The sequence below is a fragment of the Pelophylax lessonae genome, assembly GCF_965119305.1.
Source record: "Pelophylax lessonae genome assembly, chromosome: 2".
NCBI lineage: Eukaryota > Metazoa > Chordata > Amphibia > Anura > Ranidae > Pelophylax > Pelophylax lessonae.
This window is the reverse complement of record NC_138769.1, coordinates 7839692-7853679: the sequence shown is the minus strand read 5'-3', so window position 1 is coordinate 7853679 and position 13988 is coordinate 7839692. Positions and strand designations below refer to the sequence as shown.

The following is a 13988-nucleotide window of genomic DNA, read 5'->3' as shown; positions in this document are numbered from 1 at the left end:
ATACCACCCCCATGTATATGGTAACCCTACTCATTCACATAAAAAATATAAGGTATTGAAAAAAAAAGAAAAAAGCCACAATGTACCTCCACATCCAAAAAAAGTCCCATGATGTACTCTACATCCACCATCAATCATGTCATTCAGCAAGGTGGAGCCACATCAATCTCTATGCCCCATGCTCACCAACCCACCAAAGTAAAAAAAATACACTTGCCCACACATGTTTGAACCCAACCACTTCTGGCTTGCTATTACAATTATAATGTCTTGTAGTTAATTCTCTAGATGGCTCACCCATTATTTGATGAGATGTTAGTCATGATGCAGGTGATGGGGCATTATGAAGGGTTTTGTGCAGAGGTCTGGTTAGCATTGGGATGGTTTTATCTGCCAGCTCTTTGTTGATATGCTGGATGATGAAATTGTCTTTTCTAGTTGTGACAATATTTCAGATCTCCTGTTCCACCCCACCTGAGAGTTTGAATGTTTCTGCTTACCTTAGGGTAGTCCAACTCCTTCTGTTGTATTATCTCTAAGACAAAATTAAAATATTCCAGCAAGGATGGTAAACACCCTTATATTATCGGCAGAGCAAGTGTGAGCCAAGCATTTTGCTTGTGGTTGCAGCATGTCCGTATTTAGTTACATGGGAAAGTTTAACAGACATTGCTCCAGTCAAGTTCTACATGTAATGGTAAACTTGCTACTCTGCAATACTAAGTAGTGTTGAGCGAACACGGACTGTATTATTCATGTTCGTACCAAATAATTGGATTTTTGTTACCCGAACACGGACCCGAAAACTTTACTGTATGTTCGGGTTTAAAATCCATGTTCGGTCATTTTATTTCCGGGTTTGTATGTAATGGCGCGCTTTTAATGGCGGGCTTTCAACAGCCAATCAACAAGCGTTTAACTGGTGTGCCTTAAGCCATCCCTGCCATGCCTACTAATGTATTAGTAGCTGTGATTTGCCATCTGAAGCATGTGACCATGTTTTTATAAGTTAGAGAGCCCCAGCGCGTCGCGTCATTCTGCTGTAGTATTAGGGAGAGAGCACAAATCATACGTGCTGGCTGTTGATTAGGGACAGACAGTGAACAATTGTATTTTGTCCGAAAATAATGCAGGGACAGGTCGGAGGCGAGTTATTAGGGCATTTTAGGGCAAGGCTGGAGAATAGGCAGGGTCAGTGTTCTACATCGATTTTGCTGTGTGGGGGGTTGGTTGTGCAGTGCCAGTTAACGATCTTATCGATCATTTTAGGGCGAGGCTGGAGAATAGGCAGGGTCAGTGTTCTACATTGATTTTGCTGTGTGTGGGGTGGTGCAGTGAACACAATCTTTTTGCCCGTTGAGGAGGTGGGAGAAAAAAATCTATTTTTATCAGTCAGTTGTGTGCAGCGTTTTTGCTTCAGTGCTGACTGCTGTGTTCACATGTGCTAGTGATTTTCAATTTTATACACTTTTTTCTATTCCACTATTCAATATACACCCTTTTGGGTTAAAAAAAATTAAATTGTGGCATAGTCTGTACTAAGCTATTTAAATATTACAATACTTAAAGGGGAATTTTCTTTTTTTTCCCCTTCATAGCCTGCAGCAGAGCTGACTGACATAAGACACTGCTGTGTTCACATGTGCTATTGAAAAATCACCAATTTTATATCATATTTTCTATTCCGCTATTCAATCTACACCCTTGGGGTAAAAAGAATTAAATTGCGGTATAGTCTGTATCGATACGTGTGAGATACACCTTTCCAATTTTTGGGGCGCATCTTATACCGCCGAGGATTGCAGGGTGCTTCAGTTTGCCACCTGCCTGTTCCAAACTCCTCCTACTCCTCATCCCGCCTTTAGGGTACATAAAATAGTAATCAGGGCCTAGTCTGGGTCTGTACGTGTGAGATAGATACACCTTTTGATATCATATTTTCTATTCCGCTATTCAATCTACACCCTTGGGGTAAAAATAATTAAATTGCGGGATAGTCTGTATCGGTACGTGTGAGATACTCCTTTCCAATTTTTGGGCGCATCTTATCCTGCCGAGGATTGCAGGGTGCTTCAGTTTGCCTCCTGCCTGTTCCGAACTCCTCCTACTCCTCATCCTACCTTTAGGGTACAAAAAATAGTAATCGGGGCCTAGTCTGGGTCTGTACGTGTGAGATAGATACACCTTTTGATATCATATTTTCTAATCCGCTATTCAATCTACACCCTTGGGGTAAAAAGAATTAAATTGCGGGATAGTCTGTATCGGTACGTGTGAGATACACCTTTCCAATTTTTGGGGCGCATCTTATACCGCCGAGGATTGCAGGGTGCTTCAGTTTGCCTCCTGCCTGTTCCGAACTCCTCCTACTCCTCATCCTGCCTTTAGGGTACAAAAAATAGTAATCGGGGCCTAGTCTGGGTCTGTACGTGTGAGATAGATACACCTTTTGGTATCATATTTTCTAATCCGCTATTCATTCTACACCCTTGGGGTAAAAACAATTAAATTGCGGGATCTCCTTCCACCGCCAAGGATTGCAGGGCGCTTCAGTTTGCCTCCTGTTCTGAACTCCTCTACTCCTCTTCCTCATCCTCCCTTTAGGGTACGAAAAATTGTAATCGGGGCCTAGTCTGTGTTTGTACGTGTGAGATACACCGTTTTATATCCTTTTTTCTATTCCGCTATTCAATATACACCCTTTTGGGGTGAAAAAAATTAAATTGCGGCATAGTTTGCATATTTGACTGTGAGATACACCCGTGCGATACTGTTGTTGTTTTGTTCCGCTATTCAATAAACACCTTTCTAGGGCAAGATCATAAATTACAGAAATATGAGGAGACCGTCAAATAGGGGCCGTGGCCTGGGTCGTGGTGCTGCTGGTAGAGCTCCTGTTGCAAGGAGAGGACGTGGTCGATCTGTGCCAGCTACACGCACAAGTGAAACACTTTCCTCAAGTGTGAGTAGGCGACAGAACCTGCAGCAGTATTTGGTAGGGCAACATGCGCCTCTAGAAGTGATGAGGACAGAAGAAGTACAGGCGATAGTAGATTGGGTTGCTGACAGTGCCTCCAGTTCCTTCACATTGTCTACTGCAGAAAGGTCAGAGTTGGCACCTGCAGCCAATGTCCAACCGTCTTTCACCTCACCCCCTTGCAAATCAGGCAAGCAGTCTGAGCCCCAAGTCATGCAGCAGTCTCTTCTTTTTGATGACTCTGTCAGCAGGGTTTCCCAGGGCCATCCACCTAGCCCTGCGCCAGAAGTGGAAGAGATTGAGTGCAGCGATGCCCAACCACTTATTTCTCAAGAGGAGTACATGGAAGGACCATCGCAGCACGTCTCCGATGAGGACGAAAAGCAGGAGCCAACTGCTGCGGCACTCAGAATTGTGGAGACCGGCAAGGAGGGCAGGGGTGAAGACTGGGTGGAAGATGCTGTGGAGGACGATGAGGTCCTCGACCCCACATGGAATGAAGGTCATGCAGGTGACCTGAGTAGTTTGGAGGAAGAGGCGGTGGTCGCACAGAGCCACCAGCACAGCAGAAGAGGGAGCAGGGTGCAGAAGCGGAGCGGCCGTGCCCTAGACACTACGCCTGCTACTGCCCAACGCAGCAAGGGACCGAGCGCACCAAAGCCAGCTCAAAGGAGTTCTCTAGCGTGGAAGTTCTTCAGAAAATGTGCTGATGACAGGACACGAGTGGTTTGCACCCTGTGCAATCAGAGCCTAAAGCGAGGCATAAACCTTCTCAACCTGAGCACAACCTGCATGATCAGGCATCTAAGTGCAAAACACGAGCTACAGTGGAGTAGACACCTTCAAAACCAAGAAAGGTCTCTGGCTCCTCCTGCTTCCTCTTCTGCTGCAGTCTCGGCCTCTCCATCCACCTCTGTAGTGATACCGGCACCTGCCACCCCGCAAACAGATGATCTGTCAGCAACACCACCACCTGGGTCACCAACCATCTCCACAATGTCCCGTGGAAGCGTTCAGCTTTCCATCTCCCAAACACTTCAGAGGAAGAGGAAGTACCCCCCTACCCACCTGCGATCCCTGGCCCTGAATGCCAGCATTTCAAAATTCTTGGCCTTTTGAAATGCTGTCATTCCGTCTGGTGGAGACGCACAGTTTTAAAAGCCTTATGTCGGTGGCTGTCCCACAGTACGTCGTGCCCAGCCACCACTACTTTTCCAGGCAAGCCATCCCTTCCCTGCACAACCAAGTGGGGAAAAAAAATCATGTGTGCACTGCGCAACGCCATCTGTGCCAAGGTCCACCTAACTACCGATACGTGGACCAGTAAGCACGGTCAGGGGCGTTATATCTCCCTAACGGCACACTGGGTAAATGCAGTGGCGGATGGGCCTGAGGCGGATAGCAATTTGGCGCATGTCCTTCCACCACCGAGGATTGCAGGGCGCTTCAGTTTGCCTCCTGTTTCTAACTCCTCCTACTCCGCTTCCTCATCCTCTACCGCCTCCTCATCCGGTCAGCGTAACACCTTCACCACCAACTTCAGCACAGCCAGGGGTAAATGACAGCAGGCAGTTTTAAAACTTGCCTGTTTGGGGGAAAAACCACACACTGCACAGGAGTTGTGGAGGAGCATGGAACAGCAGACAAATGAGTGGTTGCTGCCAGCGAGCCTCAAGCCCGGCTTGGTGGTGTGCGATAACGGGCGAAATCTCATAGCAGCTCTGGGCCTAGGCGGTTTGACGCACATCCCTTGCCTGGCGCATGTGCTGAATTTGGTGGTGCAGAGGTTCCTTAAAAATTACCCCGATATGTCAGAGCTGCTGCAGAAAGTGCGGGCCGTCTGTGCGCACTTCCGGCATTCCCACCCTGCTGCTGCTCGCCTGTCAGCGCTGCAGCGTAACTTCGGCCTTCCCGCTCACCGCCTCATATGTGATGTGCCCACAAGGTGGTACTCCACCTTGCACATGCTGGAAAGACTGTGCGAGCAGCAGCAGGCCATAGTGGAGTTTCAGCTGCAGCACGTACGTGTGAGTCGCTCTGCGGAACAGCACCACTTCACCACCAATAACTGGGCCTCCATGCGAGACCTGTGTGCCTTGTTGCGCTGTTTTGAGTACTCCACCAACATGGCCAGTGCCGATGACGCCGTTGTCAGCTTAACTATCCCACTTCTATGCCTCCTTCAAAAAATGATTCGGGCAATGATGGAAGAGGATGTGGCACAGGATGAGGAGGAGGAGGATGAAGAGGTAACATTTCCAAGGCTTTCAGGGCAGTTATTCGCAAGTGGCTCCGAGGGTGGGTTCCTGCACCCACAAATGCCAGGGACACAATTGTCCAACAGGGGCACAGTTCTGGAGGATGAGGAGGAGGAGATGGAACCATGTTCACAGCAGGGTGGCACCCAGGCCAGCTCATGGCCATCACTGGTGCCTGGGGGGATACAGAGGACACTGTCACAACCCACCTGGGGTCTTGCAGTGGAGAGGGAACCCAGTTGCAGTGGAACAGCACTCCCTTACAATCACGACCCTCAGGAGTCCCTGGAAGTGGGAACAGGGCCCCGTAGGGTCTGTGGTGGCACGGAGGCCTTTAATGAAAAGAATGAGGTAAGGTCGACAACTCTGGAGTCAGGTCTGGCAGGCAATCAAGGAGTATCCACCTGAGGGAGAAAGGATCAGGAACCAGGAACACAGGCAATGCAATTAGCAGACACACAGGAGCAAGGAAAATAACCAAGCACTGACTGGAAGGTGTGCTTGGTTTATATAGGGAGCCAGGATCACATGACCCGACCACCTCCCACCAGTAGGTGGGGCTGCCAGGGGCTATAAAGGGAGGTCAGAGACCCAGCGCCATCTTGGTTTGCTTCATAGAACCTGATCTTACCAGATCTTCAACTCTCCTCTCTCCCTATGTGTAAAACACTGTAACCGCATGGCGACCGCCATCTTGCCATGACAGTGTGCCGCTGCAGGCCTCAGAGGTGAGGGGAGGAGAAGGAGCCACCGCAGACCCAGAGGGGGTGTCTCTGCGACCGGCAAGCACCGAGACTCTGTTGCGAGAACGCCGCAGGCGCCCAGACGCAGGTGAGTACGCGGCAGTGCCGTGACAGAGCCCCCTTCCTAAACGCGACCTCAGGGCGCGAAATAGGGTTGGTCGGCCAGGGTGTCTTCTGTGGAAAGCTCTAACCTTGGCAGGTGCATGAACATTCTTAGCTGGCTCCCAGGATTTTTCCTCTGGGCCATACCCTTTCCAGTGGATGAGATACTCCAGATTTCCCCTACGACGTCTGGAATCAAGAATCTCTTGGACTTCAAACTCTTCAGAGCCATCCACAAAGACTGGAGAGGGTGGAGCCACAATACGGGAAGGAAATCTGACTGGTTTCCAAGGTTTTAGGAGGGATACATGAAAAACCGGATGTAACCTGTAGGTCGAAGGGAGATCCAGGCGGACGGCCACAGCAGATAGGATCTCGGTGATAGTGAAAGGCCCTATGTAACGTGGTCCCAACTTCCGTGAGGGGCAAGACAAATGCATATGTTGTGTGGACAGCCAGACTTTGTCCCCTGGCACATAGGTGGGTGCTGGGGACCTTTTCTTGTCTGCATATCCTTTGTAGCGTTGTTGTGCTATTTTCAGGGTCTGGTACAACATAGGCTTAAGATGTCTAAGTTTGTTCAGTTGTGAGGCTACATCGGGCACTGTGTTTGGACAAGGTAGCTCTGGAAGGGCACATGGATGGAAACCATAGTTGGCATAAAAAGGTGTCATCTTGCTGGAGTGGTGCATGTGGTTGTTGTAGGAGAACTCTGCTGTGGGAAGCAGAGATAACCAGTCGTCTTGCAGATGTGTAGTGAAACAACGAAGATATTGTTCTAGAATCTGGTTGGTACGTTCTGTTTGGCCGTTGGTCTGAGGATGGTAAGCCGAGGATAAACATCGTTGGATCCTTAGATGACGACAAAAATGGGACCAGAAATGGGAGGTGAACTGGGACCCACGGTCAGTGATGATGGTTTGGGGTAATCCATGTATCCGAAAGATGTTTTGCAGGAACAAGGAGGCAGTCTTTGAAGCAGATGGAAGTCCTACAGAAGGAATGAAATGTGCCATTTTTGTGAATCTATCCACTACCACCATGATGGTGTTGTGTTTGTGTGATAAGGGTAGATCCACAATAAAGTCCATGGCTATGTCGGTCCATGGTCCTCGAGGAACTACAGGAGGTTGGAGAAGACCCACAGGTTTTATCTTTGGGGTCTTTGATCGAGCACATATATCACAAGAAAGGACATAATCCCTGACGTCCGATTTAATAGAAGGCCACCAATAATGACTAATGTTTTCAAATGTCTGGGTAATTCCTCCGTGACCTGCTGAAAGGGTATCATGGAACTGGCCAATTACCTCAGACTGGAGTGAAGGTGGTATATACAGTTGTTCACCATGGTACCATAAGCCTTGTTTCTGGATCAGAGGAGGTATCATCACCGGTGGTTGGACCGATGAATTGCGTATACGGTCTAGGAGTGATACCTGTATTGCTAGGAATTGGATTGGAGGTAGGATGGTGTCTTGGGTTTGACCTGTTGGGTTTGTCTTTTCATACATGCGTGATAGAGCATCTGCCTTTTGATTTTTTGACCCAGGGCGGTAGGTGATCTGCAAATTAAATCTGGAAAAGAATAAAGCCCAGCGGGCTTGACGGGGGCGCAGTCTCTTAGCAGTACGTAGGTACTCTAGATTACGGTGGTCTGTATATACAGTTACAGGTAAGGGTGCTCCTTCAAGGAGATGGCGCCATTCCTCTAGAGTGTTTTTGACAGCAAGAAGTTCCCTTTCGCCCACGTCGTAGTTTATTTCAGCGGGCAGGAGTTTTCGTGAGTAGAATGCCACGGGGTGAAGTCGATCATCCCTCTCACCTCTTTGGGACAGGATACCCCCAATGGCAATATCGGAGGCATCAACTTCAAGGAAGAAGGCCTTTGTAGAATCGGGCTGGATGAGAATAGGAGCCTGGGTAAACAGTTCTTTTAGTTTCTCAAAGGCCTCTTGAGCTTGGTTGGTCCATGTGAACAGGTTGTGGCTTTTTGTCAGGGCTGTAATGGGGGAGCATACCTGGGAAAAACCTCTGATAAAACGTCTATAGAAATTGGCAAACCCAATGAAGCGCTGTACAGACTTCTTGTCCTTAGGGATAGGCCACTCCAGGATAGCTGTGATCTTACGAGGGTCCATTTGTATTTGCCCCGGAGAGATCAAGTACCCCAGGAATTCCACAGATTCTGTATCAAAAACACATTTCTCCAACTTGGCATAGAGTCTGTGCTCACGGAGACGGAGAAGTACCCTTCTCATATGCTCCTTATGTTCAGCAGAAGAAGAGGAGAAGATCAGGATGTCGTCTAGATATATTACGACAAAAGAATCCAGTATATCACGGAAGACATCATTCAGAAAGTGCTGGAATGTGGCCGGGGCATTGCAGAGCCCGAAGGGCATGACGAGATATTCAAAATGTCTGTAGCGTGTCCTGAATGCTGTCTTCCACTCATCCCCCTTGCGTATGCGGACCAGGTTATATGCCCCTCTTAGGTCTAGTTTCGAGAAAATCTTTGCTTTCCTTAATCGATCTAGGAGCTCAGGTATCAGAGGTAAAGGATATCGATTTTTAATAGTGATGTTATTCAAGGCACGGTAGTCAATACATGGGCGAAGACCTCCATCTTTCTTACCAACAAAAAATATACCTGCTCCTGCTGGTGACGTGGAAGGTCTGATGAAACCTTTGGCGAGGCTGTCAGAAATGTACCCTTTGAGGTGCGCGAGTTCAGTTTCCGACAGAGGGAATACACGTCCATAGGGGATAGGGGCACCTGGGAGCAAATCGATTGGACAATCATATGGACGTCTTGGGGGCAACTGATCTGCATTCTGTTTGTTGAAGACATCCTGGAATTCTTTGTATTTGTCTGGCAAGATAACTGGAGGGTCAAGGTTTATCGTGAGTAGATGCGTGGGTGCCTCTTTTAAGCAAGTGGTGGTGCAAAAGGTGGAAGAGAAGGTGAGAGTACCCTTAATCCAGTCTATCGCTGGATTGTGGGCGCGAAGCCAGGGAAGGCCGAGGATGAGTGGGAATATTGGTGAGGGTACAATATCCAAATTGATAGTCTTTTTATGGTGACCAAGTAGGAGACAGATGGGACCGGTTTCATGTAGTACGGGTCCAGTTTTGATAGGAGTCCCATCTACCACGAATAGGGATAACGGCCGTGACTTAAGTTGCATAGGCAGATGATGTGATCGGACCAAGGTCTGGTCTATGAAACACCCGCTGGCTCCGGAGTCGATGATGGCCGTAATCTGGAGATCTCTACTTCCCCACTGGAGAGAAAGAGAAACAGACAAGTAAGAAGAGGTGGCTGGAACAGTAGAAGTCCAGGAAGAAGGGGCTAAGGAACCCTTACCAGGTGAGGTTGTGGGTCAGACGGGGCATGACCGGAGTTGGTGATCGGCTTTCCCACAATAGAGACAAAGTCCTTGAGAACGGCGTCTCTTGCGTTCTTCTTCCGTTAGTGGACGGCGAACCATGCCTATTTGCATAGGTTCCTCGGATGAGGAAGAGGACGGAGAAGCAGAAGGCATAGGGCCTGGGGAATCCAAGGACCGGAGATTAGCTGGAGCCTGTCTCTCACTTCTTCGTTCACGGAAGCGTCGGTCTAATTGGGTGACTAGGAGGATCAGATCCTCCAAGGAAGGGGGTACCCCAACTCTGGCTAATTCATCTTTTAAGGCCTCGGATAGTCCTAGTCGGTACTGTTCTATCAGGCCAGTTTCATTATAACCAGTGTCAGACGCCAACTCCCGGAAATCCGTGGTGTAATCCTCCACAGGTCTTCTTCCTTGCCGGAGGGAACGGAGGGCTGAGCGAGCAGCGGAGGGTCTCAAAGGGTCATCATATAATGTACGCATAGCTGCGGCAAAAGAGTCCCAGGTCTCCAGTATTGGACTCTTTGAGTGCAGGAGTTGGTGTGCCCAGGTTTGTGGTTGACCTGACAGCAAGGCAATGGTTGTGCGGACCTTCACGTAATCATTGGGGTAGGTGCGTGGTTTTAGGACGAAGAGTAGTTCACAAGCTGTGATGAATGATCGCAGTTCAGACTTCTTTCCAGTAAACTTGTCAGGCATAGGAATGGCTGGTTCTGGGAATGCAGTTAGTACTGGACCAGTGGCTGGGGGTGAGTCTGGAAGGGGTACAGACTGAGCCCTTCTTTGTTCATGTTGAAGAAGCATAGCGTTACTGGCTTGTAGATCTTGGACGGCTTGAGCCAAGGCTGTCATCTGTTGGGTGAGAGCAGTAATAGCTTTGGCTGTTCCTGCGGGTTCCATTTTTGTGGCTTGGTTATTATGTCACAACCCACCTGGGGTCTTGCAGTGGAGAGGGAACCCAGTTGCAGTGGAACAGCACTCCCTTACAATCACGACCCTCAGGAGTCCCTGGAAGTGGGAACAGGGCCCCGTAGGGTCTGTGGTGGCACGGAGGCCTTTAATGAAGAGAAGGAGGTAAGGTCGACAACTCTGGAGTCAGGTCTGGCAGGCAATCAAGGAGTATCCACCTGCGGGAGAAAGGATCAGGAACCAGGAACACAGGCAATGCAATTAGCAGACACACAGGAGCAAGGAAAATAACCAAGCACTGACTGGAAGGTGTGCTTGGTTTATATAGGGAGCCAGGATCACATGACCCGACCACCTCCCACCAGTAGGTGGGGCTGCCAGGGGCTATAAAGGGAGGTCAGAGACCCAGCGCCATCTTGGTTTGCTTCATAGAACCTGATCTTACCAGATCTTCAACTCTCCTCTCTCCCTATGTGTAAAACACTGTAACCGCATGGCGACCGCCATCTTGCCATGACAGTGTGCCGCTGCAGGCCTCAGAGGTGAGGGGAGGAGAAGGAGCCACCGCAGACCCAGAGGGGGTGTCTCTGCGACCGGCAAGCACCGAGACTCTGTTGCGAGAACGCCGCAGGCGCCCAGACGCAGGTGAGTACGCGGCAGTGCCGTGACAGACACAGACGATACACCTCCCACAGAGGACAGCCTTTCGTTGCCTCTGGGCAGCCTGGCACACATGAGCGATTACATGCTGCAGTGTCTCCACAACGACCGACGAGTTGCCCACATTCTAACTTGTGCTGATTACTGGGTGGCCACGTTGCTGGATCCCCGTTACAAGGACAACGTACCATCCTTAATTCACTCACTGGAGCGTGATCGCAAGATGCGCGAGTACAAGCGCACGCTGGTAGACGCGATGCTGCTGGCATTCCCACCTGACAGCGGGGCCACAGTGGAAGCACAAGGCCAAGGCAGAGGAGGAGGAGGAAGAGGTCGCCAACGCAACCAGGGCACCGCCAGCACCTCAGAAGGCAGGGTTAGCATGGCCGAAATGTGGAAAAGCTTTGTCAGCACGCCACAACAAACAGCAGCACCAGCGGCTCATATGGAACGTCTTAGCAGGAGGCAGCATTTCACCAGCATGGTGGAGCAGTATGTGTGCACACGCCTACATGTAGTGAATGACGGGTCTGCCCCCTTCAACTTCTGGGTCTCCAAATTGGGCACATGGCCTGAGCTTGCCCTTTACGCCTTGGAGGTGCTGGCGTGCCCTGCAGCCAGTGTATTATCTGAACGTGTATTTAGCACGGCTGGGGGCGTTATCACAGACAAGCCCAGCCGCCTGTCCAGAGACAATGTGGACAAGCTCACGTTCATTAAAATGAACCAGGCATGGATCCCACAGGACTTTTCTGTACCTTGTGCAGAATAGAGATGGATACCGACCTTACCCAGCCATTGTTCTATTTTTGATCTTTCTCACTCTTTTGGGGTGTACCCTCATTTAAAATGACTGAAAAAAAAGCAGTGTTGGCTACCTCGTCCTCGTCCACCGCCGCTTCCACCTACACCGCCCATAGGTGTGCGCAGCCTATTGCATTAGGGTGTGCACCCCAAGGTTTAAATACACATGCATGTGTTTGCCTACATGTATATGGCCCCGGTACATTACTCTCCCTGCTGGCAAAGTGAAATAGAAGTGTGTGGCACTTCTCTTATGGCAGAGCAGGTCCGAGGGAGATCTTTCCCATCTCCTCACTGGCAAACAGAGCGATAATGCTAATGTGCCCTAGGTGATTAGGGTGTGCCCAGGCACACCCGGCACACCCTGTGCGCATGCCTATGACACCGCCACATCCACCACCACCTCAACCTCCCTCCTACTCCATATGGGCCTCGTCCTTCACAGATGAAGAACATTGTTTTATTTTTCAGGTTTTTTTTGTTGTTTTAAGTTATTTCCCTATCCACATTTGTTTGCAGAGCACTTGCCATGCTCTTAACTACGTTTTTCTGCCATTTGCAGCACTCTAGCCCTTTCCATTGGTGTTTTAGAGCCATTTTAGTGCCTGAAAGTTCGGGTCCCCATTGACTTCAATGGGGTTCAGTGTCCGGGTAAAGTTCGGAAAAAGTCCGGGACCCGGACTTTTTTTTTCAAGTTCGGCCGAACCCGCCGAACACGGACATCCAGGTGTCCGCTCAACTCTTATACTTAAGCATTATGGTACTCGAGTGGCACCATGTCCACCTGTAGGTGAATGGTTGGGAGTGCTATAAACAATGATCAACCACCTGTTTTTGCTGTCCATGTAAAAGGAGTCTTAGACTCCCTGAGAAATAGAAGCGATAGTTTATATCTTGGCATCACTGTTCCCTGATATACTATTTTGGAACCCTGCAACACTGTTTAGCCTCTTCAGTAACTTCTTCCTTATCTATATTCTCACTTGTCAACATACTCGATCTTTTATCCTCTTTATTTATTTTCACATTGTTTGCCAAACTAAGAAATAATCAATGTTAGTAAAATTGTTTTTTTTATTTTTAGGTTTTAATTAAACATCCCTGTCATTTTCGTTTCTTCCAAAAATTGCCCCTCTCCTCTTCCCCCCCCCCTCCCCCCCCCCCACTCTAATGCTATGTGGAAGGATAGATCTTTAGTCAGCTGATTGAGATCTATATATTCAGTAAGAACCAACGCTAATACAAGTATATAGGTAAGCTACCTCTGCCATTTATATATATTATCATGTGAAAAACATCTATAAAATCAGTTTTCTACAATATCTGTATTCCATCTCTCTTCCTGTCTGGCCCCTTCCCCAGGACGCCCCGGACTTCCCATCCAGGGGTGACCGGGAATATGGCCAATATGCCCCCCCTCAAGTTTCTCTGATGGATTACTTTATATGCAAATAGGTGCCCTTTCTTTTTCTTTCTCTTTTTCTTTCTCTTTTTCTTTTCCTCTTTCCATTTTTCTTTTTTCTTTTATTATTTTGAGTATATTAACTAAAGAAATAACATTGAGTTTTTTTAGAATATAGAGCTCAGAAAATATGAAATAAATATTCATTAATATTAGACTGGTCAAAATAAAGGAATAAAATATTTTTTTAATCTTATAGAGATAAATAATTCTTGATATACTGACAAGATCTAAACAGTATAAAGTTGGAATTTTCTTTACTCTTAAAATTCTGTATGTTCCATATGTATGAATAATATTAACATATATCTTTGTTTATTTATAAATTAATGTATATGTTGCTTATTTCATAGAACATATTGTTATTTCTACCTTGCTGGAACCTGAAGAAGCATCTCATGCGAAACGCGTAGTTCCAGCTCTTCGTTATATCTATGTAGCCCGGACATTTGGGGCTTTGTGTAATGTAATAATATGTATTTATGATTGCTGTACCACATTTAACTTTTATATTCCCCACTGCTGTTAACATAAACCTAATAAAACTATATTTGTTATCTTTTACATGGTTTGGAAGTGTGAAAATAAATTTATTTTGTTAGTATATGTGGCACATCTAAACCCCCAGGCCTGATGCTTGGACTGCACCCATTTGGTGTGTAGACCAGCACATGCCTTCCC

At 48.1% G+C, this 13988-nt stretch overlaps 1 pseudogene across 1 annotated transcript in view; it reads left to right on the top strand.

Moving 5' to 3' along the window:
* LOC309545902 overlaps nt 1-13988 on the top strand; it is a 1177957-nt pseudogene that overhangs the window by 977053 nt on the left and 186916 nt on the right. The window lies entirely within an intron of this gene.